At 36.3% G+C, this 27,504-nt stretch overlaps 1 protein-coding gene and 1 pseudogene across 1 annotated transcript in view; both read left to right on the forward strand.

Moving 5' to 3' along the window:
- The window catches only part of Macrod2 (mono-ADP ribosylhydrolase 2), a 1,713,649-nt gene that overhangs the window by 1,095,870 nt on the left and 590,275 nt on the right, over positions 1-27,504 (forward strand). The window lies entirely within an intron of this gene.
- Positions 2,828-3,173, forward strand: LOC122096071 (annotated as a pseudogene).

Consider the following 27,504-nt stretch of genomic DNA (forward strand, 5'->3'; position numbering starts at 1 on the left):
AAGATAGATGGAGATAAGGGCTATAAAGACATAATACTGTGCAAATACACTGGAGAGAAAGTGGGTACTATTTTGCTTAGTGGGACCATGTAAGTTTGATTTTTAGCAAGTAATGCATGTGCTTTCTAGCCCAGTGGATGATGTTTATCAGATTTAAATCAATCTAAGCAGATATGAATCAAGTAAAAATATCTTAGATCTAGACTCTGATGACCCAGTGAGTCTGCAGTATTTTTCATCCTTCATAAGCTACTGCTACTTGATTTGTCTTTATAAAGACACATATATAGAACCTAGAGAATATGTATATTTTGGAGATAGCTATGTACTAGAGAGATGAAAACTTTAGTGAACCCTCCCTAAAAGCACTTCCTGTTTAGAAAAGGAGAGTTACCTAGTCAAAGTGAAATTGTTCTGTGACACCTTCCTACAACATGTTACCTTCTGAGAAAAATGGAAATTCTGTTTTATCAGCTCAGAAGTTCTTTGTCAAGGAAGGGTTATTTTCCTATTAATTCATTTTAAAAGAAAGGAAAGATCACTTTCAAGATCATTATTAAGAAAAGTTACATCTTATGATATATATAAGAAAAGTTATATCTTATGAAATGAAACGTTAATATGCTAAGCCAGCAGCAAGAGAGAGCTGTTTTCTCAGTAAATACTGTATAGCTGTGCTTTGTCAATTAACTTTTTTTTGACTATGAACAGAATGTAAATGTCATGGATAAATGATCGCTTTAATGGTGTTTTCCAGCATTGTGCTCCATGTTACCATGGCTTCTTAACAAAGACATTAAATCATTTAGAATCATATTTCATGATAATTAATTGTAAATCTGGTAATACTACCACTTTTCATTTGGCATGAAATGATGAGGGAGAACCACAAGGTTTATTGGAGGTACACGAGAAAGGACAGAGTGACTTAATGTATGAATATAAATCTTATAAAACTACTATTGGACAGCATTTTATGATGGACATAAATTCCCATTTACCCTCTGATCGTGATAGACAGAGAAGCCTGCAGTAGAAACAGAAAGAGGAGATGGGAAGCTATACTAGAGAAGAGAAAAGGCTCAGGGCTTGTGAATTTCTCTTCTTTTCTTCTGTTTTGCAACAGCTAAACAGATCTTCACTCTCGCTTAAGATTTAAATAATTAAAGTCTGTAACTTGATTAATGCTGTCTTATTAGATATATTTATTATGAAGTATGCAATGATGCTTTTATAATTAAACAGCTATTAGCATTTGCCATTTTCAATTATTGCTCTTCTGTCTATATTTCTTAGAATTCTTTGAAATGTTCAGCAAGCTCATTCATGATTTTGCTGTTCGAAATGAACAGTCAAGAGTACTTTGTGTTGTAGGTATTTTCATCCTGACTTTTAAAAATAGCTAGAGGTGTAGGGTCTAAGAGATATTTCTTCCAGGCAGATTTTTTTTTTTTTTTGGTCATTGTGGGGCTTGAACTCTGGGCCTGGGCGCTGTCCCTCAGCATTTCAGCTCAAGGCGAGCTCTCTACCACTTGAGCCACAGTGCTACTTCCTCAGGAATATTTCTTCCAGAGCTAGATGACCTGATTTGATCTGGTTACATTTTATGGATAACATTGATATTGGTCACTCTACTAACCAGAGACTAAGTTTTCAGTTGCAAGTAACTAGTCTGACATAAAATAACTTAAGACAAGATAAAGGGACTTGATTGGTTCATATCGAGAGAATTTTGGAGATTTCTGGTAAGGCTTTTCTTTGTGACTATTTTATTAACATCAGGTAGTTATAAAAAGGAGTTGCCATTCACCAAAGCTGTTTATGAACACACAGTGTTGATCAGTGTCAACTCTTTCAACTTTCTCATCATCCCTTCCAGTCCACTCTTCTCACATTGCTTTTGGGGTGATGTATTGAATTTTTTGCCACTTGACAAATTAGTTTATACATACAATGCATCTTGATATGGGTCATCCCCTTAACATTTCCACTCCCTTTCAACCACCCCTTCCTTTATATTTTTCAACTCTGTGGTATATTCAATAAATTCTTGCTTGCCTTCTTCCCTCTTTTCCCCTTCATTCTTCTATTTCCTCTATTCCCTCTCCCCTTGGCTCCACCCTCCTCCCTTTCAAATACACATTTCCTGGTACCTATTTTGTTGGTTTTTTGAATTAGTCTTTTTAAAGAAATATACTATTTGTTATCTCCATAGAGTATATTACACCTCAGTTAATTCATCAAAAGCAAATTTTCCACCACAGCTATCTGTATCAGTCTCTTCCATGTTTTGGATTTTCTTTCCTAAGTGCTGGCTTAGCTTCCAGGCAAGCTCTCTTTATGTGGTAGGCAGAATGGCAACTCCAGATTCACTCATCTTCATAGTTGGAAATCCTAGATGATTTATCAATAATTTTTAGGTATCACTTTAGCTGATGAAAGGAAATACACGTAACCGGTTAAATTGTGTGTGTATTTGTAGGGGTGTTTTCAAAAGAGAATGATGTCTTAATGAAAGGTCTGAGTAAGGAAGAACCATTCTCACTCACCTTCCAGACAGTTGAGAGACTAGGTAGAATAAAAAGGCATAGAAAAGATGAGTCAACTCTCACATGCTCTGTTCTGGAAACAGGACACCAATTTTCTTATACTTTTGGATATCAAAATTTCAGGTTTTCTGGCCTTGAACTCTGTCTACCTCCGTCACTTCTTAGGCCTTCAGATTTGGATTAGATTATACTACTGATTCTCTGATTCTCTAGCTTGCAAAAGTTGTAAGACTTCCCTAACTATTTTGGGCTTTGGCTAACCTGTGCAGCGTGCTGCCATGGTGCTGTTGGAGAGCGAGCGGTTCCTGACAGACCTGACCAGGCTGTTCCAGAAGGACCGCCTGCTGGGCAACGTGTTCATCACCTTGACGAAGTATGATAGTTGAACAAAACCCATTCCAAGGAAGGGTTCTGTGGAGGGTCTTGAGCCTGCAGAAAATAAGTGTCTGTTTGAGAGCTACTGATGGGAAGAAGAAGATCAGCACTGTGGTGAGCTCCAAAGAAAAATAAATTTCAGATGGCTTACTCAAACCTGCTCAGAGCTAACATGGATGGGCTGAAGAAGAAAGACAAGAAGAACAAGAATAAGAAGGCCAAAACAGCCCAGTGAAGTGTACCCAATTGCAGCATTATCAGCTAACTACAGAATTGCTATTTCTCCTCCCCCCCCCCCCCCCCCCCACCACACACACAAAGTTAACTTTCTTATTCCTCCACTGGTTACTCTTCTCCTGGGAGACTAGGGTTGGGATGTTTCTAGGTGGTAAGCCAGTATATTTGGGATCTGCACTTCATGGTTGTGTATTCCTGTTACATTTCTCTGTAAAGAGCAATGTATCATTAAACCTGTCTAGTACTGAATAAAAAGTTGTAAGATTTTATAATTTCCATAACCATGTGAGAAAACCCCTTTAGTAAATCTATCTACCCAGTCTCCATCCATTCATCCATTTAAGTATCCTTTATTGTTTCTCTGGACAACATTGACTAATGTAAAAAGATAAACTAGTTGTTTATATGCTTGACTAAAATCTATGTGAAGACTATGATTGGTCTTACTGGGGCAAACTGGACATCTTATAACTAATCTCTGAAATTAGGAAGAGACTATTATATTTTGATTGGCCAGGCCTGAGCTGTGCTTATCTAATTCAGCTTTGAAACCAATGCTGAATCAGTTGATCTAAAAATGAATATGAAATGGAGGGAGAATGATATCTTGAGGAAAACATATTGAGTAGCCAAGTGTCATGGATCTACCAGCTTGATTGCACTCATTCATTGCCAACTGGCTTTTTAGAATTGGTCTGACATTCATATTTATTAAATATTATGCTGGTAGTGAACAAACTATTTTTTAAATAATAATGTTGTATTCTAGAGTAAAACATTCACATAGGCCACATATAATTTAGCAAGACAATGTATTCAAAGGCAATAATTTCTCAGTGGAAGGCTCTTCTAAGTTGGCTTTGGAAAGTCTGGAAATACTTGAAAGAATTGACTTAGACTGGCATTTGATTTCCACTCAGTAAAAGCAGCTATAGATAGAAGCAGGAGAATATGGAACACATCAGGGTTGAAATGGCCTCCACATAATGTCAGTATAGGAAAAGTCCCTAAACAGGTTATCTGAAAAGGTGCTAAACACATAGACATGTAGAGGGTATAGACATTTCCAAATGAGGGTTAGGTGGCTAGTAAAAGGTTGTTTTAACTTCCCCAGTTGCATATAAGATTAAGATTATACATATTATTATTTCATATGAAATATATGTTACATTATTATATATTGTGTATTATATAATATATATTATTATACATTATATATAATATTATATATATATATATATCCCATGTATGAACAGTCTAATGCAGTGACGATGAGAATAGAACAGAGGAGATAAATACAAAAGCAGTTTAGCAAAGAGTAGCTAATAAGAGGAAAGATACTAGGCTTTCAGGATTTCAGCCTACACTATTAGTAAAGGGCAAATGATCATCTCAGTGATTCTCTAAATCTGTTCACTTGTAAACAAGATAACAATAGAGGAAGCTAGCGCTTTAAGGCCATTATAGGGATGAAATGAAGTCAGACATATATGAAAGGGTTTTGTGAACTTTAAAATCTAAAACAAGAGCAAGGTGTTATTTTACGATATATGTAACATTTTCAAATAATCTCTGTGGTTGCTTTTGATTTCATGAGCCTGTAATTTTCTCCCCATAACAAGTACTAGTTGAACAGCATATTTTATACCAGAAGTCTTTATTCGGTGAAATAAGCATTATTTTTTTCAAAATGCCAGTTTTTACCAGCCTAAAATTTTCTATATCTTATTTTGCTTCCCATTTTACTTTTTATTTATTTATCCTTTAAATTAATTTATTTTTTTAGGATGGGAGAAAATGTAAAAGCCAGTTGAGTTTCTCCTAAAATTTTATACTACAGACTTGAGCAACAATGGTTTTGTTTAAAGCTGATTCATAGGATTTCATAAGAGACATATTATATATGTACCATAATTGTTTCATGAAGTTCTTTATGAGACACTCGGGATTATGGATCCATAATTTGCATTCATTACAAACATTGTAACAACTTCCTTTGGGCCATTAAAAAGAAGGTATTGGTAGATTCTTAAGGATTCCACAAAGCAATGAAATCACAACAGGTCCATTTATTGAAGAAAATAACAGCAAGATGCAAGCCAGCATTTCAAATCAAGGTTTCACCTGCTCCATCCTCGCATTTAGCTTTTCCCAGCCTCACTAGGTGAAGGGATGAACTAAGATGTGAGTAGTTGAGAGCCAGTTTTCATAGTGTAATACACTCATCTAGTCAGCCATTCTTCTACACATTCATTTCACTACATAGGTACTGGGGTGGGTGCTAAAAAAAGTAATAAGCTATCTTCATCAAGTCTAATAGGAGAAACAGATAATAAAATGTAAGAATGCAATAAATATAAGAATGAAGAGATATGGGTAAGTGCAGAGTGGTTTTAGCACCTGCTGAGAAAACAGAACAATAGGCTGGAGAGGCAATTGCTGAGAAGAGGGAAAAGGGGGAAGAACATTCCAGGCAGCCAAGTTAATAAATAAGCATTGTGTTGCAAATTAAGTTGTGAATTCAGCTCCCTGGGTGTCACTAAAGCTGGAAAATTCCATCAGCTAGCCTTTTGACTTCCATCTCCAGGATTTCTAATTTAAAGACAAATTAAACTAAACAGATAGTTACTCTATAAGGGTATCTGAAGTGGAAACACACACACACACACACACACACACACACACACACACACACATACACACACACACACACACACACACCTAAATCTTAAAGACTTCAGAATTGAAAAGTAAGAACACCCCGTGATGTCATAGTTTAATATCAGAGAGCTGATTCTGGCTGATGATGATAATAGTCCCCATATGCCTACAATCATCTAGCAAAGTACTTAGCACACAATAAGGCCACAACTGAAGGCACATATTATCCACTGGAATAATATAGTCTTGAGACTATATAGACTTGAGACCCAGGGCTTTGGCACTGTCCCTGAGCTTCTTTTGCTCAAGGCTGGCATCCTACCACTTGAGCCACAGCACCTGTTTTTTTTTTCTTCTGTGTATGCGCTACTGTGGAATTCAACCCAGACCTTCATGCATGCTAGGCAAGTACTCTACCACTAGGTCACGTTTCCAGCCCTCTTCCTTTCTTTTCCTTCCTTCCTTCCTTCTCCTTCCTTCCTTCCCCTTCCTTCCTTCCTTCCTTCCCTTTCCTTCCTTCCTTCCTTCCTTCCTTCCTTCCTTCCTTCCTTCCTTCCTTCCTTCCTTCCTTCCTTCCCCTTCCTTCCTTTCCCTCCCTCCCTCCCTCCCTCCCTCCCTCCCTTCCTTCCTTCCTTCCTTCCTTCTTTCCTTCCTTATGTAGCAATATGTAATAAAAAAAAACAAACAATGTGGCTCAGAGTTAAATTCTGGCTTCTAATCTTTTGACTTTAGACAAATTATTTAACTCAGTTCCTTTAGCTATGCAATTACTTATTTTTTTTTAAAAAAGTACCATGATTGTGACCTATATTGAGTAAAATAACTGAAATAACAGTGTTAATTTTTTTTAAGTGTTGACAGCAATTTAGTCCAGAGAATGTAGTCAAGATACATTATAGGCATACATGGACATGTCAAGATGAAATCCCCTTGCACACCTAATTGAATCTTTAAAAATTGTAAAGAAAACAAGAAAAGAAGGGAGGGATAGAGGAAAGGAGGAAAGAGAAAGAAAGGGAGGAAGGAAAGAATAAAGGACTAAAAGACTTCTTATTTCATCATTTCTTAGAGGCAGGGTTTTTTAAATTGTGTTTTTATAGTCCATTATACAATAGTTTGAAATAAACAGAATTCACTCAATAGCAAATATCCAACATCTTTGGCATGGAAGCATGCTCAGTAATTATTTCCAAAGTATCTTTCTCGGATGACACTCTCATCATATTCTGAAACACAAGGATTAAAAATAAACTGGGCACTGGTGGCTCACACCTGTAATCCTAGCTATTGAGAAGGCTGATATCTGAAGATCGTAGTTGAAAGTCAGCCCTGGCAGGAAAATCCATGAGATTCTTATCCCCAATTAACCACCAGAAAACCAGAAGTGGAGCTGTGGCTCAAAGTGATAGAGCACTAGACTTGAACAAAAGAGCTCAGAGACAGAGCCTGGGCCCTTAGTTCAAGCCCCATGGCCAATTTTTTTTTTTTTTTAATCAAAATAGCAGGTTCATGCCTGTAATCCTAACTACTGAGAAGATGGAGGTCAGGAGGATGGGCAATGAAGTCAGTCTGAATAAAACTTACAAGACTCTACTTCAACCAATAGCTGGGCACCGTGGCATGCATCCAGCTATAGTGGCTCACCCTAGCTATGTTCAGAAACACAAGTGGGATTGCAGTCCAGACCAGACCAGACAAAACATGAGATCCTATTTCAAAATAATAAGAGCAAAATGGGACATAGGTGCAACCCAGGTAATAGCCCGCCTAAGATGCACGAAGCAAAGAGTTCAAACCCCAGCACCACTAAAATCAATCCATAAACAAGATACTGTGATTGTAGCTTAATAATGGGATGTATTCAAACAGTGTTAAAATTTTCTAACATGTATATTACTCTACTATTTTTTTCTTGATTGAAGCCTTTGATGCAATTATTTTTGAAAAAAAATCTGACTTCATTATTCATTTTAGTAGATTTTTCTTTCCTTTGTCTTTGGATTTCAATTTTATGAAATCATTCACATCATTTGAGAGGGAACTTGAATATTATCTAACAGAGAGAAGTTACAGCTCCCATACCATGGTGGATACCATTTCAGTGATGACTTCTGAAGTTGTGCTTATGTCTGAGAAGTAAGGTTATAGGATTGTCTCTTAAACAACTAAGCTCAGACTTGTTTTATCAGCTACTTCTTGGCCAAATTCCAGCTTTAAGGTATATGGATGGTAAGTTGATACTCTCTGCAATAATGATAATAATAGTGAGACTTCAGAAATTTGCAAATGGGCAACATATGTGTTAACTACTGTTTTCATTCCTTTCATAAGCCCTTCCCCCACTTGTAAAAAATTTCACAATCAAATTAACAGCACTGCACTAACAATTTTCAGACTCACTATTGGACTAGGTTTCAGTGGACACCCCACCTCTCCCCATAACATTTACAGGGTAATATTCTGATCTAATCAGAATATAATAATTACCTTGCCTGGAAAAGAATTTGGTTGTTTCTGATCCCCTAAGAAGAAAAAAAAACTCATTTGTCTCTTTCTGCAGCATTATCAGAAAATACTTTGCAGCAAATAAATGGAAACTCTATAAGTGGATGTTAATTAAATTTTAATGAATTTGAGGTACTGACACAGTGTATCCCTGCAGAGCTCAGTTAAGGAAAAAAAAGAAAAGAAAGAAGAAAGTGGTACATTCATATTGAAAGCTTCCAGATGAAAACAGCATCATGCTGAGTAGAATGAGGGCAGCCTTAGGTTGGGACACAGGTTTCCCCCCCCTGGGTAGTAAATATTTTGGCCTTCAGTTCCCCTGTCTCCTGGAGGCCTTGGCCAGGCCCCATGGTCAGATACCCTGCAGATGATGGTTTCCATAGGTGGAGTGCTCCATGAATTGTACTTTCCTCCTGCATGCCCCTGGATAGCTGAGGGCCCCTGCATGACTTTAAATGTTGATTGCAGATTGTTTCCTTTTTTTGCCCTTCTAAGTAGTCTATAAAATCTATCCTAGACAGGGTCTGGCAGAGTTATGACCTGTTGATAAACTCACCCAAATCAGGGCTGAATGTTTCCTTGCTATACACATATGGACTTTGGCTCAGGCCCCAGAATACCGGAGTCAACTTCAGAAACCAATTGTTACAGAAGATTTGTATTTTTAGAGAAGAAAAAAAAGGTATGTATCCTTGAATTTAAAAGCTACCCACATTTGCATTCCAACTTTCTTTTTAATTAAGCAGACCACAAAGATCAATAGAGAATTTACTTGCATAGAGGGCCATACTGGAGTGATTTGGAGAAAGGATTTTGCTATATTGACAAAAGGATGGTATGGGAGGTGTTTACCTAATCGTCTTTAACTGTATGGATGGTTCTAATTTATTTTAGATTCCACTGTCTCTACACATTCACCACCCCATCCCAACCTTGCACCATAAACCTTGGACCATAAGATTATTAATGATGTCCTATGGCCTTGAATTGTATTTTCCATGAGAGAATAATTTCCCACTTTTACAATGCTAGAACAGTCGTGTGCATTGTTAGGGACCCCTATATGACTTTGACTTCCTCAGAAGAGAATAGTAATTCTCCACTGACAGCTCCCAGTGACTGAAAAGTATAATCAAAGTCACTGCATTATTAATGTCTCTTCTTTTTATTAACTCAATCACAGTATGAAACACTTTTTCAAACATTTTATTTTATATAGTTTTTTTCCCCTCCACTTGGAAAAGTCTGCCCACAAATTAAAGGACTACGATTTACTGAATAAAACTAGGACTATTATGTTGGATGTTCTCCAAACAAATTGTCCTTCAAGGCAATTGCCAGAGGAAGCTCTGATCAATTTTGCCTGACAGGTTGGGGCACCAGGTAAATGATATACTTAGATTTGGTGACTTGGGAACACAAATAGAAAAACCAGGCTTTGGATTGTGAGAGCCCTGGTAGAGCTGGCTCTATTATTAACAATTCAATCTTGAGCAAGTCCCAGAAAAGCTCTCAGGCTTGGTTTCTTCCTCTGTAAAATGAGGCCAATGATGCCTGTAGGACAGGGGTTGTGAGGATGAAATGAGATCCCAGACCCTTGGGATATTGATTCCTTATTCTCTTCTAGGAACACAGGGTTCTTCACAAAGACAAAGGCAGGGAGAACAATTTTAGCATCCAGCTGTCCATACTGCTTTGAACTGGGACAGGGCACAAGGAGAAGAAGCAGTATGTGAGGGTGAGCCTGAAGGATGAATGGGAAGAAGACAGTAAAGACAGGCTGGCATTATAAGAATAAGGTTTATGTTCAGCACCATCACCTGTGAGATAGAACCAACAAAGCAGACTCAAAACATTCACAGGGAGAGTTTGTCTAGTTATGTAGGAAGCTTGTTTATACTTGGATTAAATAATCACCTAATTTTTTAAGTACATGCATTAATTGTCCAAGGAGGGGGGGATCATTCACAGACATATAGAAGATGTTCAAATTTACCTCATCTATGTGACATTTTGCTTGTTAGTAGTGGGGTTTGAACGCCACTTGGCTTATTTGCTCCAGGCTGACACTCTTATTATTTAAACTACACTTCCAGCCCAGCGATTTGTTGGTTAAGTGGAGGAAGAAGCCCTTGAAGTTTCCTGCCCAGGTTGGTTTCAGAGATCCTCTTGATCTCAGCCTCCTGAGTAGCTAAGGATTACAAGTATGATTCATCAGCTCCCTGCCAATATTATTCTTTCTTAATCACTCTCCTCCCTTTTCACAGTTTTACTTGCTTTCAGTCTTATATTCTTATGCACATATCATATACTTTAATCTTATTCACTCATTGCCCTCTCTTATACCCCTTTCTGATCCTACTAGTTCCCCCCAAATCCCTATTTTATAACCAAGCCATATTATTATTATCATTAATTACTATTATCAATATTCTTATCTACATTCTATTTATGAGTGAAAACAGGCTATATTTGTCTTTTTGAGCTTGGTTTATCTGTGTATGATGATCATCAGTTCCATCCATTTTATTGTAAAAAAGAATTTCATTCCTCTGTATTCCCAAAAACTATTCCATTGTGTAGATGTACAAGTAAATTACTTTAAAAAACAAACACTTGAATATCTGGTGGAATCATACCAGCGGATTACTAATTGCATCTCCCATGTACTTTATTTTATTTAAGCCAGGCCCAAAGAAACATAGGTCCCATGGTTTCTCTTATTTTCAATAACTAGTATATGTCTGGGACAAGCAATAAAGGTCAGATAAGATGATGTTAAGTGAAATGAACCCGAAGATGGGGGTTTTTCTTTCTTGCTATTGTTTCTAACGTATTTATAAGGTACCATGTGGATTTTTTTGTTGCTTGGTATATCCCTCCCCCACGGTAGAACCCCTGTTCTCACTGTATTTGATGTTGGTATAATTTGGGGAGGGGAAGGGAAAAAACAAAATGTTTAAATAGGGATACAGGTTGACCATTGCAACAATGAGATGTAGAGGACACTATGTTGAAAAATGACCTTTAGGTGGGAGGGGCAGTGTAGTTGAGGAGATGGGAGGGAAAGGAAGGTACGGGAAAAACAAAGGAGGAGGCAACAATGCTTGATAAGAAATGTACTCATTACCTTGCTCATGTAACTATAAGCCCTCTATACAGAATTTTCTCAGTAAAAACTTATTTAAAAAAAAACAACAACCAAAGGCACTGGAAAAAAAAAGAACTTTTAGAGCACAATCATGAGATAGTTACTGAAGATCTCCTCCATGCCAGGCATTGTGTTTTCTTTTGCTCTTTGCATTTGAACTCATTTAATCCCTCTACACTTCAATTATTTCCTCTTTCTTTCTTCCTTTCTTCCTTCCTTCCTTCCTTCCTTCCTTCCTTCCTTCCTTCCTTCCTTCCTTCCTTCCTTCCTTCCTTCCTTCCTTCCTTCCGTCTTTCTTTCTTTCTTTCTTTCTTTCTTTCTTTCTTTCTTTCTTCCTTTCTTTCTTTCTTCCTTTCTTTCTTTCTTTTCTTTCTTTCTTCCTTTCTTTCTTTCTTTCTTCTTTCTTCCTTTGTTTCTTTCACCTGTTTGTTCCAGTGCAGGAGCTTGAACTAAGGGCTTCCTGCTCTCACTTGGCTTTTTTTTCCCTCAAGGGGAAAAAAAATTATGCACTTTTACTTAAAGTTGTCTGGAAAAAGATTTATGCGTCTGTGCCCATCTGCATTATCACTCTACAAGGCAATTGATAATGTACTAACCAGGCTTGGAGATTACACCTGTAATCCTAGCTACACAGGAGGCTGAGAGCTGAGGATCACAGGTTCCAAACCCAGGTAGGAAAGTTTCTGAAACTCTGATCTCTAATTAAACCACCAAAAAGCCAGAAGGACTTTCACCCTCCTTTCCTGTCTCATTTTCTTTTGCCTTCCTTCATTTTCACTTATTATCTTTTGGTAGTTGTACAAAGGAATCACCATCCAATAAATATCAATTTATGAGTACCATGCATCTTGGTTGATATCACAGCCTTCATCATAGTCTCCCACTCCTTCCCAACTCAACCCTTCCTCTCAATTTTTCAATTTTTAAAATTACTTGTAACGTGCCAGAGAAAATTTCCCTACTACATCCTTACAGCACCCTTGGTCTTCGGCTGCTCACATCTGCTGCTCCTCAAGGGCTCATGAAACCTCTCTTCCAAATGGAACATGTGGCCTCCTCATTGCCAAACCTAAAAAAGCCTTTCCTTAGCTTTGGCTCATTTATGTTTTTCCCCCAAGGACATTTATTTGACATTGTTAATTACGTATACATTTTTGTTTTCAGTGGTCTAATATTTGAGTTTTGGAATTAGAGCTCAACTTGCATCCAAACAATACTCTTTGAATTGTCCTTGGGCAAAACTACCAAATACATACAGAACGTATGCACAGATGTCTAGCTTTTTATTTTTCTTTATAGAAATAGGATCGCATTTTGTCCCCTCATTTGCTTCTTGCCATATTCTCAGAAGTCCATTGTAGAAATCTCTCCAAAGGAACTGGAGAGGACTGTAGCTCATTCTTTTAAATATCATCGATGGACCACACATTATATGGCTTTGTGTTCCATTTGTTTTCTGGTTATTTCTAATCTAGACTTTCCATATCATATTACGAAATAAATTCTCAATAGAAAATGGTTGAATCAAAACACCATATCTATATAATTATATTTAGTATGTGTATTTACTTTTACTATGTGTTACCAGATGGCCTTCTAAAAAAGCTTTAACAGTTCACATTCCAGTGTGTTTGAGTAACCCTTCCTCAAAGTATTATTATCCTTTTGTAATTTTCACAAACCTGGTGCAATTCCTCAATCCCCACAGAATTTGAGCATCTTTTCAAATGTTTGCTAGTCATTTGGAGTTACATTCTATGAACCTGCATATTATTATCCTTATTCAAGTTATTTAACCTCTATGCTTCCAAGGATGTTCAATAAAAATATATGAAGGCTTTGCTGAATGTCTGACATAAACAAAAATGTTTGATATATGGTAGCTGGTCTACTTGTTTTGAATTTATTTTTCTCATTTCATCTTCACGCTCATACCTTTAAGTGTAGGTATTTTCCCAAAATTCTACCATTAAATTCCTTTTCTCTGACACTTTCTCTTTAAAAAAATCTCAGTGACTTCAATAATTTTAACATCTGCCAGAAACTCTCTTCTGCCAAAAAGGATATTTGAACATCTGATTCTAATTTATCACTCAAGTTCACAATCAGCAACTTCAACACCCCCTGGATTCTACAGCTACCTTTCTCCCCTACCTTTTTCCTGACTATGTCCCTAGGTTGGCACACTCAGCTTCTAGGGCACATTGTCCTACAAACATTTGGTCACAAATGTCAAGTTCATCATGCTACCTTGATTTAGACATTTGCTTGGGCAGCAGAGTTTCTTGCAACTCATCTTTGTAGTGACTCTCATTCTATATCATCTGTCTCATTCTCATTCTGTCTATCCTAGTTAACTCATTCTGCAAGACTTATTATACATACCTAATTAATATAACTCTCCCAACGCATTTCAGTGTGTGTGTGTGTGTGTGTGTGTGTGTGTGTGTGTGTGTGTGTGTGTGTGTGTATGTGTGTGTATACTGAAGCTCAAACTCAGGCCTCATTACTCTCCCTTGTCTTTTATTCACTCAAGACTGATGCTCTACCACTTGAGCCACAGCTCGTCTTCCAGCTTTTTGTTGGTTAATTGGAGATGAGACTCTCATAGACTTTCCTGACCAGACTTAGCTTCAAATTGAAATGTCCAAATCTCAGCCACCTGAATAGCTAGGATTACAGGTGTGAAATATCCATGTCAGGTAACTTGACACTTTTTTAAAATCATTTGTTAATATGTCACAGAGATTCTTCCAAAATGCTAGCACTCTTGTGTCACCTCCTCAGAAACATTTTGCAGTCCCTTTTCTGATAGAATCACATTCATTCTGGTCTCACGCTGTCTCCAGTCCTTGATTCATCCTATTTTCCACTATGCCAGTTTAATCTCTCTCTACCAATCCACCTGACTTAGGCACACACTGTTTCTCTGTGATGACCTGTTAGGCACTGATACCTTTCCCCACTCTGCCTAGTAGAAAGCTATTTTCAATGGCTCCTCTTCTGTTGAGAGCTCCCTCATTCAACCAGCTCAAACAAAACAACTATCCTAGCAGCTTCTCCACAGCACAGTCTTTATTTCAGTTCCTTTGTACTAGTTATTACAGTAGAGATTTCATTATAATAGTGAATCAGTGAAGAGCTATTAGAATCAATGCTCCTTAAAGGCCTAATTGTATTTTTTTCATTGTTTACTTTCTAATCTATTCTTTTTTTCTTTCTTTTTCAGTTCAATATTGGGATAAATGAATAATCAGGGTTGGAGATTGGTAACAAACGGGGTAGAATTGGCGAGAGAAAGCCTTGTTGAGGAACTAATTGTCTTAGATCCTCAGAGATGAAGCACTGTGGCCTCTGGAGTGGTCCATCCCACAGTCATATAGACCTCATCTGCCAATGAAGTTTGCCAGCACTTACTAATCAAGTCTTTTCTTATAAGTCCCGAGAGTGTTTTGAAAAAAAAGAGTATCACCATGATTTGGCCTCCATTCTTGCATGGCACAGTGGATGGAGATGATCAGCCATAGCCTTTCTTGGGCTGATATAGGCTGTCCTCTTTACAACAGCCACCAAGGGTACCATACTCATGGAAATTACCTGCATGGTCCCTACAAGGCCCATAAACAGAGCACTAACTCTACATGTGACCCTGGGGTGCTAACTTTGCCCTTGTGCCTCATATTCTAATTTGATACTTTTCTACCAAGGATGACTTTCATTTATTTATTTTTGCTCATATTTATAGTATATACTTTGGAAACAGGGTACCTACTGAATAGAACTACTTTATTTCATGTACACTATTCTCTTTTCACAGTTAATAAAGATTTTATAAACTACAGGTCCTTACCTACCTGGCCTGTAATGATGTTATGGAATTCATAATCTTCTATCATGTTTACTTTGCTAATTTCGGTACATCATTTGTCTCTATTGATCACCCACTTGGGTTGGGTTCACTCCTTTTTATCGGGGATCGATTTCTTGTTCAGTCAGGTTACTGTGACAACCTGACACAGGCTTCTGGAAGCAATGGCTACATGTACCAAATAGAAGCTCTGCCCATGCCTGTGACAGCATCAGCCAAGCCAGGCAGAGCTAGGAAAATGGTGGGGTGACAGAATTCTGGTATCTCTTTAGAAAAGAGATTGTCAGTAGCACCTATCCTAGCATGTGTGAATGAAACCTGGTATTGCAACATCTAAATAAACATCTACAGATAGCAACATACAAGAGAGATTTTTGGACCATTCCTGCTCCCATCCAAACTCATTTTCAGCTATTTCTTAACTGTTTCAAATCTAATTATCTAATTCCTTTTTATCCTTTGAGCACATTTAAAGAAAATGCCAATACCATATATTTGCTTTTTTACTTTTCCTTAACAACAATATGAGTTAGATAACCTTTCATTTCAGTACATTTCAACTGCCTCATTCTTCTTAATTACTTCCTCTCATTCCTACCAAGGTAAGTATCATGAGGTATTTAGATAGGTCCTGTTGATGGACAGTTTGGTTGTTTCTAATTCTCTTTCTAGTTTAATGATCAGTTTCTTTAGTGAAGAAGGCGGTGATGAAATAGTTATTACCTGTCTTTGGTCTTTGCAAAAAAATGCTAACTACTCATTGGTATTTGAGAGTTGACTCTACACATACAAGAAAAATATGAATCTGAATTGATGTAGCTCACTTTTTCAGAAATGAGAAAGTAGACTTGGGTATCTATCAGCTATTATTTTAACAATAACTCATGTTCTGATTGTCTATATGTGCAAGGCCCCATGCTAAATACTTTACATAAGTTGTCCCAATTAGCCCTCTCATTTGTTCTAAAAGCAAACACTGTTATTATATTCACTTTACAGAACTATAGACCAAACAAAAGTCTACAGCCACATAGATACTCAAGGGGCAGGAATGGAACTGGAACACATACAGACCCAGGCAAGAAGCTGTGCTGTTAACTTTGGTTGCTGAGGGGATCACAAGTGTCTCCTGGTGTCTGGTTTTCTCCTCAGCTCCTCATGTATGGGACTTTTTACTGGGAGAGTGAGTGAGAGAGGAAAGAAAGGCTCTTTTGGGTCCAAGAGTATAATCAAGGTCAAGTTATTTGCAAACAGAGATGGCAGGAAAGGACAGCAAAGCAAATACTTATTTCTGTGATAACTTTTAAGTCGTTTAATGCTTTCAGATTAGTATCTTCAGTGCACCTCACTTGAGATTAAGTTTATTTTTGTACACACACACACATACACACACACACACACACACACACACACACACACATACACACACACTGTAGCAGAGAAAACTTCAAGTGCTTGCTGTGAACTAGCTAGATAATTACAGGTTTTCTCCCTCAGAGAACAAAGTTTGGACTACTTGATCTCCGAGGGACATTTATAATTTGAAAGAACTTCAGACTATGGGGGAATTAAAAAAAAAGACTGTTAAGTACAAAGACCTCATTTTTCTTTACCTTCCAATAGAATGCCTCAATATTAACATTTTTCCATGATTGCCTTGTGGTTCTTTTGCTCACTCACCCTTGCATATACTTGTGTGTGTGTGTGTGTGTGTGTGTGTGTGTGTGTGTGTGCACATGTTCATTAATACACTTCTCTATCACTAATAAATGAATACCTCACTATTTTCTCAAATATTAAGAAATGAAGTAGAGAATAAAATTATGCCCCTTTATCCTTAAATATTTCATTATGTATTTCCAAAAGAAAATATCTTCTCTTATGTGATCATAGTGTTATATAGAGTTATTGATATCAAGATGCTAACATCAATGGCATACTATTTAAGCTTAATGTAATATTGAACATTTATAGTGTCCTTTATAATAAACTAATTTTATTTTTACAGTCTGGGATCCAATTCAGGATCAACCCTAATTTATACTTTATAGTGTTTTGTTATTTAAAAAATTAGATTGGTGGGTAAGCACTTCCACTGAAGCCTAGTCATTCTCAGTGTTTTCTTTCCATCCCTCTTTTCCTTCCCTCTGCTCCTGCTCCCGCTTCTCCTCAGGGTGTTTATATTAGGTATGCACCATTGTGCCTGACTGTGTTTTGTGATATTTTTGAAGAGTATAAACCTGTTGTTTTCTGGAATATCCCTCATTTTAATGTGATGCTTCTTTATGGTTAGATTCAGGTTATGAATTTTTGCCAGGAGTAGTATAGAATGATAATGTGGGTCCTACTTGGTGCATTATGTTGGAAGGTATGAGATGCTAATTTGACTCTGACTGGCAAGTTTCACAACCTGATTAGGGATGGAGTCTGCCATATTTTTCTCTTATGAAGCTAATATTTTCCCTTTGAAATTAATGTGCATCTTTTAGAGGGGCACTTTGAAGCAATGTTAATATCCTATTTATCATAAAACTTTTATACACAACAGTTTTAACAGATGCTGATGATTTTTGCATAAAACATCTTTTCTCATTTTTTATTACCGTAGAATCGTTTGTCATGCATGTGGACAGTGGATCCTGTTCCACCAACCCCCTTATGATACCCTCTTATCTTCCTCTCTGCTTTTAAAATTATTTCAGCAGCCTTCATTGTTCTATTTCATGTATGAAAACAAAGTACTTGGATCATGTACATTCTCCTTCATCCTCTTCCATGGTTCCCCTTCCTGTTTCTCCCCACCCCCCCCCCCCACTGTTACCCATTCCCCTAACAGAGCCTGATTTACTTTCCTGTCACTCATTTTACATTTAATTTTTATTAATTGCATCATCGTGATATTTTAGATTCTCATGCATTATGTTTTCTATTTCCCTGTTTCCATCACATTACTGATCAACTGCTTTAATTGAGATTCATTGGACATTTTCATTCATGCAGTGTAGTTCAGAATTATTCACCCCCCCAGTAACCTTTTTCCCTTCTGTCCTCTCCCTGTCTCCCCTAAATAGTCCCATAGATAGATCCATAATATATATGTATATGAGTTGGAATAGATATGATATATACTATCATACATCTCACATCTCACATATGTATATAAATATGTATGTATCTATGTCTAGTAATATGTATGTTCTATAGGTCTAGCTTCCACAAATCAGTGAAAACATGATATTTGTTTTTTTGAGCTTGACTCATTTAACTCAATACAGTGATTTCCAGTTCCACTCATTTTCCTGAACATATGGTTTCATTTTTTGTATGCACATGTAATATCCCCTGGCACGTATAAGCAGTGTTTTTATTCATTTATCCATTGTTAGATGCCTCAATTGATTCCACAGGATAGTTATTGTGAAAGGTGCTGTAGTCAACAAAGGTGTACAGGAAGTTTTCTTGTTTATTGACTTTCTCCTTCAATAGATGACTAACAGTGCTATGGAAGGGTCACAAAGTCTGTTTATTTTTACTTTCTGAGGATCTACCATAATGATGTCTATGGTGGTTGTACTGATTTACAATTCCCCCTGCAGTATATGAGGGTTTCTTTTCCCCTCATCCTCACCAGCATTTGTTAGTGTTTGTTTTATTGATTACTGTGATTCGCACACTAGAGTAAAATGAAATCTTACTTAGTTTTTAATCCATATTTTCTTTATAGCTAAGGATGTTGAACATTTCTCCATGTATCTTTTAGCCATTTACATTTCTCCTGATAACTATCTTAAATTCTTTTGCGCATTTTAATTATTTGTTCTTTTGGTTATTTAGTTTTTCTGAAAAGTATTTGTATATACTAGATATTAACCTATTATCTGGAAGCAAAGATATCCTCCTATTCTGTGAGTTGTGTTTTGGTTCCAGTAATATTCTTTTTCTGTGCAGAAACTTTTTAATTTGGTTTAGTCTCATATGCTGGTTCTTTTATTTTATGGGCAATTCAAATCTAATTCAGAAAATAATTATCTGTGCCTATAGCTTTAGTTTTCCCTCTGATTTCCTGTAATAGATTTGAAGTTCCAGGTCTTATATTTAATTTTTTGATTCATTTGGAATTGTTTTTGAGAGGAAGGGTCAATTTTTAGCATTCCAGTTTTTGACAGCTCCATTTCTTGAAGAACATTTCTTCTCTTGTATAAGTTTTTAGTTCTTCTGTTGAAAATTAGATGGTTGTATCTGTGTGGTTTTGTTTCTGAGTCTTCTTTTCTATTTCTGTGGTCTTCTGGCCTATTTTTGTGCCAGTACCATGCTGTTTTTGTTACTGTGGCTCTATAAGGTAATTTGAAGTCTAGTATTGTGATACCTCAATGACTGTTCATTTTGATGGGGATTGTTTTCATGCTTCAGGTCTTTTGTGATTCCATATGATGCCTCACTAACACAGACATTTTACTTTTTGGGGGGAGCAATATTTTTCCCCTGATTTATTTCTCAGCCTGTTCACTGTTAGTATATAGAAATCTATTGATTTTTTGAGAGTTGATCTTGTATAATATTATGTTTCTAAAGGTGCTTTTCAGATCTAGAAGTTTTGATGGAAGTTATACAGTCTGTTATGTACAGAATCATACTATTTTCAACTAAGGACAATTGACTTCTTTCCATATTCGAAACCCTTTTATTGTTATTTTCTGCTGCCTGTTTCCCTAGCTGGGAATTTTAGTGCCCTATTTATTAACAATGAATATAGTAGATATCCTTGTCTTCAGAGGAATTGCTTTTATTTTTCTCCATTTAATAAGATGCTGGTATGCCTAAATGTCTTTCTGATGTTGACATACATTCCTTCTATTCCTAGTTTCTTCAGACCTTTTGTTATAAAAGAATATTTTGTCCAAAGCCCTTTCTGCTTCAATTGAGATGATAATGTACTTTATGTACTTTTTGTTATTGATTCTGCTTTTGTGAGGTATGACATTTACTGATTATCTATGTTGAACCATCTTTATATCCCAGGATAAAATCAACTTGATTATGATGTGTATAATTTTTAATGTGTTTTTGAATTCTGTTTGTAGAAATGTTATTATGATTTTTGCATCAATGTTGATGAAAGAGGCTGGTCTATAATTTTCTTTTTGTTGTGTCTCTGCTCAATTCTGAAATGATTAAAAATACTGGCTTCATACAGTGAGTTCAGTAGTATTCCTTTCTATTCATGGAAGATTTTGAGCAGTTTTTGTTTTCTTCTTAATGATGTCAGTGAATTCAGAAGTGAGTCAATTGGGTCCCATGATTTTTTTTGAAAGATTCTATTACTATTTCAATCTCATTGCTTGTTATAGATGTACTTACCTGGTTTACATCTTCTTGGTTCAATTTTGGTTAGTCAACTGCATGTAGAAACCTATCAGTTTCTTCTAGATTTTTGTAGTTTGAGTATAAGTTTTCAAATCTTCCTTTATGAGTCTAGATTTCCGTGGTATTTGTTGTGCTATATCCTTTTTAGAACATTACTTCTGAGCTGATTGTCAAATGAATCCTGAGATTATTGCAGTTTTTACCTACAAACATCTTATTTGGCAATGATAAAGATTTGTTGTTTATTTATATCAGTATGATATCAGTCAGATCTTCATTCGCATTTGATCAGTCACATTTAACTTTGTAAAATGTAATTATCTGTAACACTAGCAAGATTAAAGCCAACATAGCTTTTAACATTATTAAAAATATTTATCCAAATAAAATATTTCTTTGTGAAGAAAATGCTCAACTTTTCAAATGAAAAAGTTATGGTCATTCACATTGGAATTTACACTCAACAAATGGCTTATTTATAGTTTGAGTTTCACTTAGTTGCCAAATGCCAAACCTTCAGGTTTAAGGAAGAAGGTCACCAAAATATCATGATAGTTTTAGAGAGAATAAATAGAAGAAATGTAGACATTCTACCTTTCTTGGCTGCAAAATTGACTCTTGGGATTAACTTCGCCTAGTACACATAACATATTTCTTCCATCCCTAATATCCCTTGCTGTCTACTCAGAGGTCAGCATCTGTGCTGCAGTTTTAAGGAAAGCCCTGATTCATTTGAGTCACACTGGCTTAGTTAGGTCTTTTCTACCTTGCTATTCTTCCTGAGGCTTGGAATATTATGATATAACCTATTGCTCTTATGAGTAGTTTTCACCTCTCTTGGGTGTGAGTTTGCCACTTTTCCATTTAGAACAAAAAGAGACATGGCAAACATTAAGATTGCTTCTCATTTCTTCACATTTAACTATTTATTATCAATGTATATAATATATGTAATATGTATTATATATATAGCTCATTAAACAGTACTCTAGGAGTGTGATCTTCTTTAGAGAAGATCACAAGGGCTCAATAGCTATGTGCATATATTCATATAAACTGACATTTATCAAAATGAACTCCAAGAAATGGAGTACTGTACTATTTTCAGTTCTCCTCTTCCTCCTCCTCTTCCTCTTCCTCCTCCTCCTCCTCCTCTCCTTCTTCTCCTTCTTCTCCTTCTTCTCCTTCTTCTCCTTCTTCTCCTTCTTCTCCTTCTTCTCCTTCTTCTTCTTCTTCTTCTTCCTCCTCCTCCTCCTCTTTTCTTTGGATTACTTCCTTTGGTCACTGTTTTTGATATCTGTGCCCTTGTATACAAGTTTATCTGATTTGAGGAGGAGAAGAAGCATGGAAAGGGTGGGACAAAGGGTGAACCAATTCAGCATTGATACTCACTAGACACTACGTTGGAAATTAACTCTATAACTTGACGGGGAGGAGGATCAAGAGGAGAAAAATTGAGAGAAAATGAGAAAGGGATTGACACTGTTCAAAAAGAAATATACTCATTACCTGACTTATGTAACTGTAACCCCTCTGTATATCACCTTTATACTAAATTTTTTAAAAAACAGAGATAGAGAGAGAAAGAAATAAATAGATAGGTAGGTAGATAAATAGCTAGATGGATGGATTAGCTAGCTAGCTAGATAGATAGATAGATAGAGTAGCTTAATTACAGGCCTTCAACATAATACCAAAGCTGTGGTTAAAACATAGGGTTTTTCTGAGAAGTTCTAAGTGGATGAAAATTGAGAAGTTCTTGCTAATTCCTGTAATTATTAAAAGAAGAAAAGTGGCTTAAAGGGAAGAATTAAGAGCTTTGTTCTTATTGTCATATTCAGTTATTTCAAATCAGAACTCTTTTGTTGTCTGTCAGTCATTGAAACAAGAAATACATCCACTATGGGATACCTTCAAAAATCAGTTGGCAAACATCACACAGATCAGTTGTGAGCTCAGGAGCAACTACAGATAGCAGACTGTTTCCCATATTAACTTACTCAAGTTACATGTTCCAAGGAAAAGTGATAATCCTTCAGATCCTCTATACTTTCTTCTATCTAGTAGAAGAAAGAAAAAAACAACTACTTGTGGAAAAATATAGACAATTGTTGATTTCCAAACTAACCCTGGCATCACCCCGATTTGCAACTGCTTGCATTGCTGAGGAAGAATCCTTTCCTCTCTCTTGCTTACAAATCTGACAGTTTGCCTTATCTTCTTTTGGTGGTGGCAAGTACTGATTACTTTAATATTCCATTGACTTATTAATAGCTGGATGATTAAATCTAAGAAGTGTTTATATTGTGTTGGCTTGTTATGAGGAATGATTGTTATAGACTGTGTCTTTGTAAGATGAGTAGAATATTTAACACTGAGAATATGGAGCTATAAAATGGTGCTAGAGACAGCATTTCTGTCTGTTTGTAGAAACAGAGGAAGGCTTCAGATAGAAAGTGACAGTTCTGATGATACTGCAGAATGAGATGAGTTCATCAAATTAGCACATATAGATATTTTAAGCAGGGGGAAATTAAGAGAAACGCTTAGAGGTATGAAAATATAGTATACAATGTTGATAGGAATGTAAAATGGAACAGATTCTGTGGGAAATAACTTAGCTGTTCTGCAAAAGGCTCAGTGGTATTATTTTTAGGATCCATCATATCTACTAATGCATATATAACTTAAAAGATTGACAACTGGCACTCAAACATGTATGTGTACATGAATGTTCATAAAACCATTAGTCACAAAAACCAAAAAGTGGAAATGGTTAATAAAATTGTTTTATATGGTGGAAAGTTATTCAATCTCACGGAGGAAAAAAAACTGATACATTGCTATATTGTAATCTATCACTTGTGCCACACTTTCACTTTCAGCTTTTTGCTGGTTAATTTGAGATAAGAATCCCATAGACTTTCTATTCAGGCTGGTTTTGAACTGTGGTTCTCAGATCTCAACCTCTTGATTACAGACACGAGGGGCACCCAGTTACTACATTGTGATTAAACCTCAAAAAGTATGCTAAGTGAGCTAGGCGCCTGTGGCTCAAGCCTGTAATCTTAGCTACTCAGGAGTTTGAGATCTGAGGATCACAGTTCAAAGCCAGCCCAAGCAGGAAAGTAGTCCTATCTCCAATTAACTATCAGAAAATCAAAGTGGTGCTGTGGCTTAAGTGGTAGAGTACTCTCCTGGAGCTGAAGAGCTCTGGGACAGTGGCCAGGCTTTAAGTTCAAGCCATATGACCAACAAAAGAAAAAAATATATGCTAAGTGAAATGAATCAATACATAATATTCATACAGAGTATAACTTCAATTATATGAGAGATCCAGAATAGATAAATTCATGGAGGTTAAAATAAGATTAGTTTTCATGGCCTAGGGGAAAGAGAAGTAGATAATAGTCAATTGATGGGCAAGGAATTCCCCTGGGGTAGTGAAATGTTTTGGACCAGGACAGGTAGGTCATCCATTCTGAATTTACTGAATTTTAATTGTTGATTTCAAATGATTAATTTCTGTTACTGACTTGCCTCCCAATGAAAAGAAAACAAAATACATATCTTTATAAATTTGCATTCTACTTACCAGACCCCTTGCTGAAGAGACACACATTTGTAGTCTGATCCCTTGGTCCAAATTATTCATTTAGTAAGTTAGAGTTAAAAATAATACTCAACTAAATGTCATATGCATTCAGTTAAACAGATAAATTAATGAAGCGCAAGTAATAGATTCAATAGCAGACACATTTTCAAATGTCTCCCTTAGATTTAACATGGTAAATGTTTCTTTCTGATGTAACAAGTCCTTGTAGATATTTATAAGTAAGGATACATTATCCATCCTCATGAGGAACCCACTGTCTTGAGCCTCATAGTATTCTTCTCTTGTCACTCAGCCAATGGAAAAGGATATGGTAGATTCCACATGGAAAGTTTTTATAAGATGGTACCTGGTTAGTAGAACTCATTCTTTCTCTACAAATATATTGGCCATAACTTGATAACATTGCCTGTTTAGGCTAAGAAATATAAATTGTTTCAGCAAAAAAATGTAAAAGAAACATTCCATGACAGTGAATCCTCTGCAGACAATACACAAGAAAGTGCTAGTTCACTATGTGAAAAAAGTAGGCACTCCATGAATATGAGCTCCCTTCAATGTAAATAAGAGAGGGTCCATGTCAACATGGGACTGGTATCACAAAATTCTTGGCATCTTGGTGAAAGGCTATAAGTTGTGAACCTGTGGCAAAAACCACTTGGTGTGTCTGCCAGCCAGACAATCAGCAAAATTCTCCTTTGACTCTTAGGTTGTGTTCTTCATTTGTGTTTTAGAGCTTTTCTTGACTTTGATCCAATCTAGTTTCTCTATGTTTCCTGAGGGGCTTGTCATTCTTAAACAGCTGTCTCACTCTACCGTCTATTTTACGTCAGTTTCTAGATTTTGCTGTCATCAAAAACTCTTCCCTGCCCTTGGGTTATTCATCACTAAACATGACTATAAATGACCTCTTGCTATTGTCTACCTCTTAGGCATATCTTGAAGACTTACAACATATACACACAAACAGATCCTTGGAATAATGTTAAATTTCTACTTCTGCATTTTGTAATTAGCTGTGCTGAGTTTTAAAGAAGTCCTTAAAGAATTATGAAGGCCATCTGGTAAAACAAATTAATCTCCAAGGAATGTTAATCAGACTAATTGCTAATTACATGTCCTCCTTGATTGTATTACTTATAGATTGGGAAGTGTTTATGATGTACATTAATTTCTGTAAAGATACCAAAAGAACATTGCTTTTCCTCTGCAGTTTGCACAGGTGATGTATGTGCATGCTGATACTAAAAGATGCATTTCTCCATTATAAAAAAGATTAGTTATTGTTAGATCAGATCATTGCACACAATCTTAGAATGTGGGGGAATAACATTTATTCAAACCTATTGCTAGTGTCTTAGTTTCATGATTCAAATGGTTTTGTGAAAATATGACTTCTAATATACAAAACAATTGCCAGTGGGCTCAACTCAATCAAATGTGGCAAATAGGTTTAATTTTATATGCTAGTGGATTGATAGTAACTGCCTCAAGTATATTTTAGAGAAGCATATTACAGAGAAAAACCTGGAGGTGAGTATTCTAAGAGAATGCTTACCATGCACATCTTATGGCCTCTGTAACAGACTGCATAGTGATTAATAAAAGAGGAATCATAAAGAATAAAAACCATTTTTACTTACAATTGCAATACTAATAAAACAAAATTGATCAAAATCAGGCAAACTATAGACAAATTTTACTAAATACATATATATATATATATATATAATCTATATGAAATAGTATCTACTTATCATCAAGCTATCTGTACATGTTTTTGATGGCTTACAAGGCTAGAACTCTACTACCTGAGCCATGACTCCAGTTCTGGTTGTTGTTGTTGTTTTGGAAGGGCTGGTATATTTGGGGACAGACCCTAGTGAACTTTTATTTTGTTTGTTTGTTTTTGTGTGTGTGTGAGTCCTGGGGCCTGAATTCTGAGCCTGTGCGCAGTCCCTCAGCTGCTCTTCACCTCAAGGCAAGCACTCTACCACTTAAGCCACAGCACCACTTCTGGCTTTTTCTGCTTATTGGTGCTGAGAAATCAAACCCAGGGCCTCATGCATGCAAAGCAAGCACTCTACCACTGAGCCACCTTCCCAGCCCCCTAGTGAACATTTTTGCTGGTCTAACTTCAAACTGTGGTCCTCTATACCTCAGCTTCCTGAGTGGCTACAATGTCACACATGAGCTACCAGCACCTGCTGCTGATTATTATTAAAATATATTTGTCCCAATATAGTAAAGGAAAAAATGCTTAAAACTAAATCCTTAAAACTAAAGCTCCTTATTTAATTTTAGTTATTGATGTGTAGAAATGAATTAACGTTCTTAGTAAAAATAATTAAGATTTTATAATGAATTTCTTTCTGTGATTTTTTGTTACATATTTATATGGACATTTTCTCCTACACTTGCCCTTTATTTTGTGTTAGATTAGTTATTTGGCTATATACTAACTCAGGAACTTACTTCCTTTTTGTTTCATGAGTTCTATTTTTAAAAAAATCCTATCGTAAAGGTGATATACAGAGGAGTTACAGTAGCATAAGTACGGTAATGCGTATATTTCTTTCAAACAGTGTTTTCCCCCTCCCTCATTTCCCCCTGCTTTCCCTCTCTCCCCTCTCCTTCCCCCCAACTTGCAAAGTTAATTTCCAACATAGTGTCTTGTGAGTATCACTGTTGCATTGGTTTACCCTTTGTTCCACCATTTCTGTGCTTCCCCTTCTTTTCCCCAAATCAGATATACTTATACACAACTCAAAAGACACTAAAATCAGACAGAAACAGTGACTAGGGAAAGGTTTTAAACCTTCTCGTTTCTATATGATGGAGATCATTTTGATTAGCATCATTTTATGTGGTAATACATAACTATTGGGCTATTATGAACCTCTGCTAGGACTATCCTAGGCATAGATTAATTATTACAAACAAGGCAAACCATGGAACCTAAGTTTCTTTGGGTCTGGCTTACTTCACTTGTTATGATTTTTTCCAAGTCTTTCCATTTCCTTATGAAGCTCTATTATTTTTTTAACTGAAGTATTTATGACTGTGATCTGTGAATCTTTGGAAGATATTTATCTGGGAATCCAGGTCTAAATTCTATTCATGATTTTTTGTCAGCGAACCTTATGACTTAGGCCATTATAAGGCCCTCAATGACTTTGAC

Source organism: Dipodomys spectabilis, unplaced genomic scaffold, assembly GCF_019054845.1.
Source record: "Dipodomys spectabilis isolate Male_0828 unplaced genomic scaffold, ASM1905484v1 ptg000365l, whole genome shotgun sequence".
NCBI lineage: Eukaryota > Metazoa > Chordata > Mammalia > Rodentia > Heteromyidae > Dipodomys > Dipodomys spectabilis.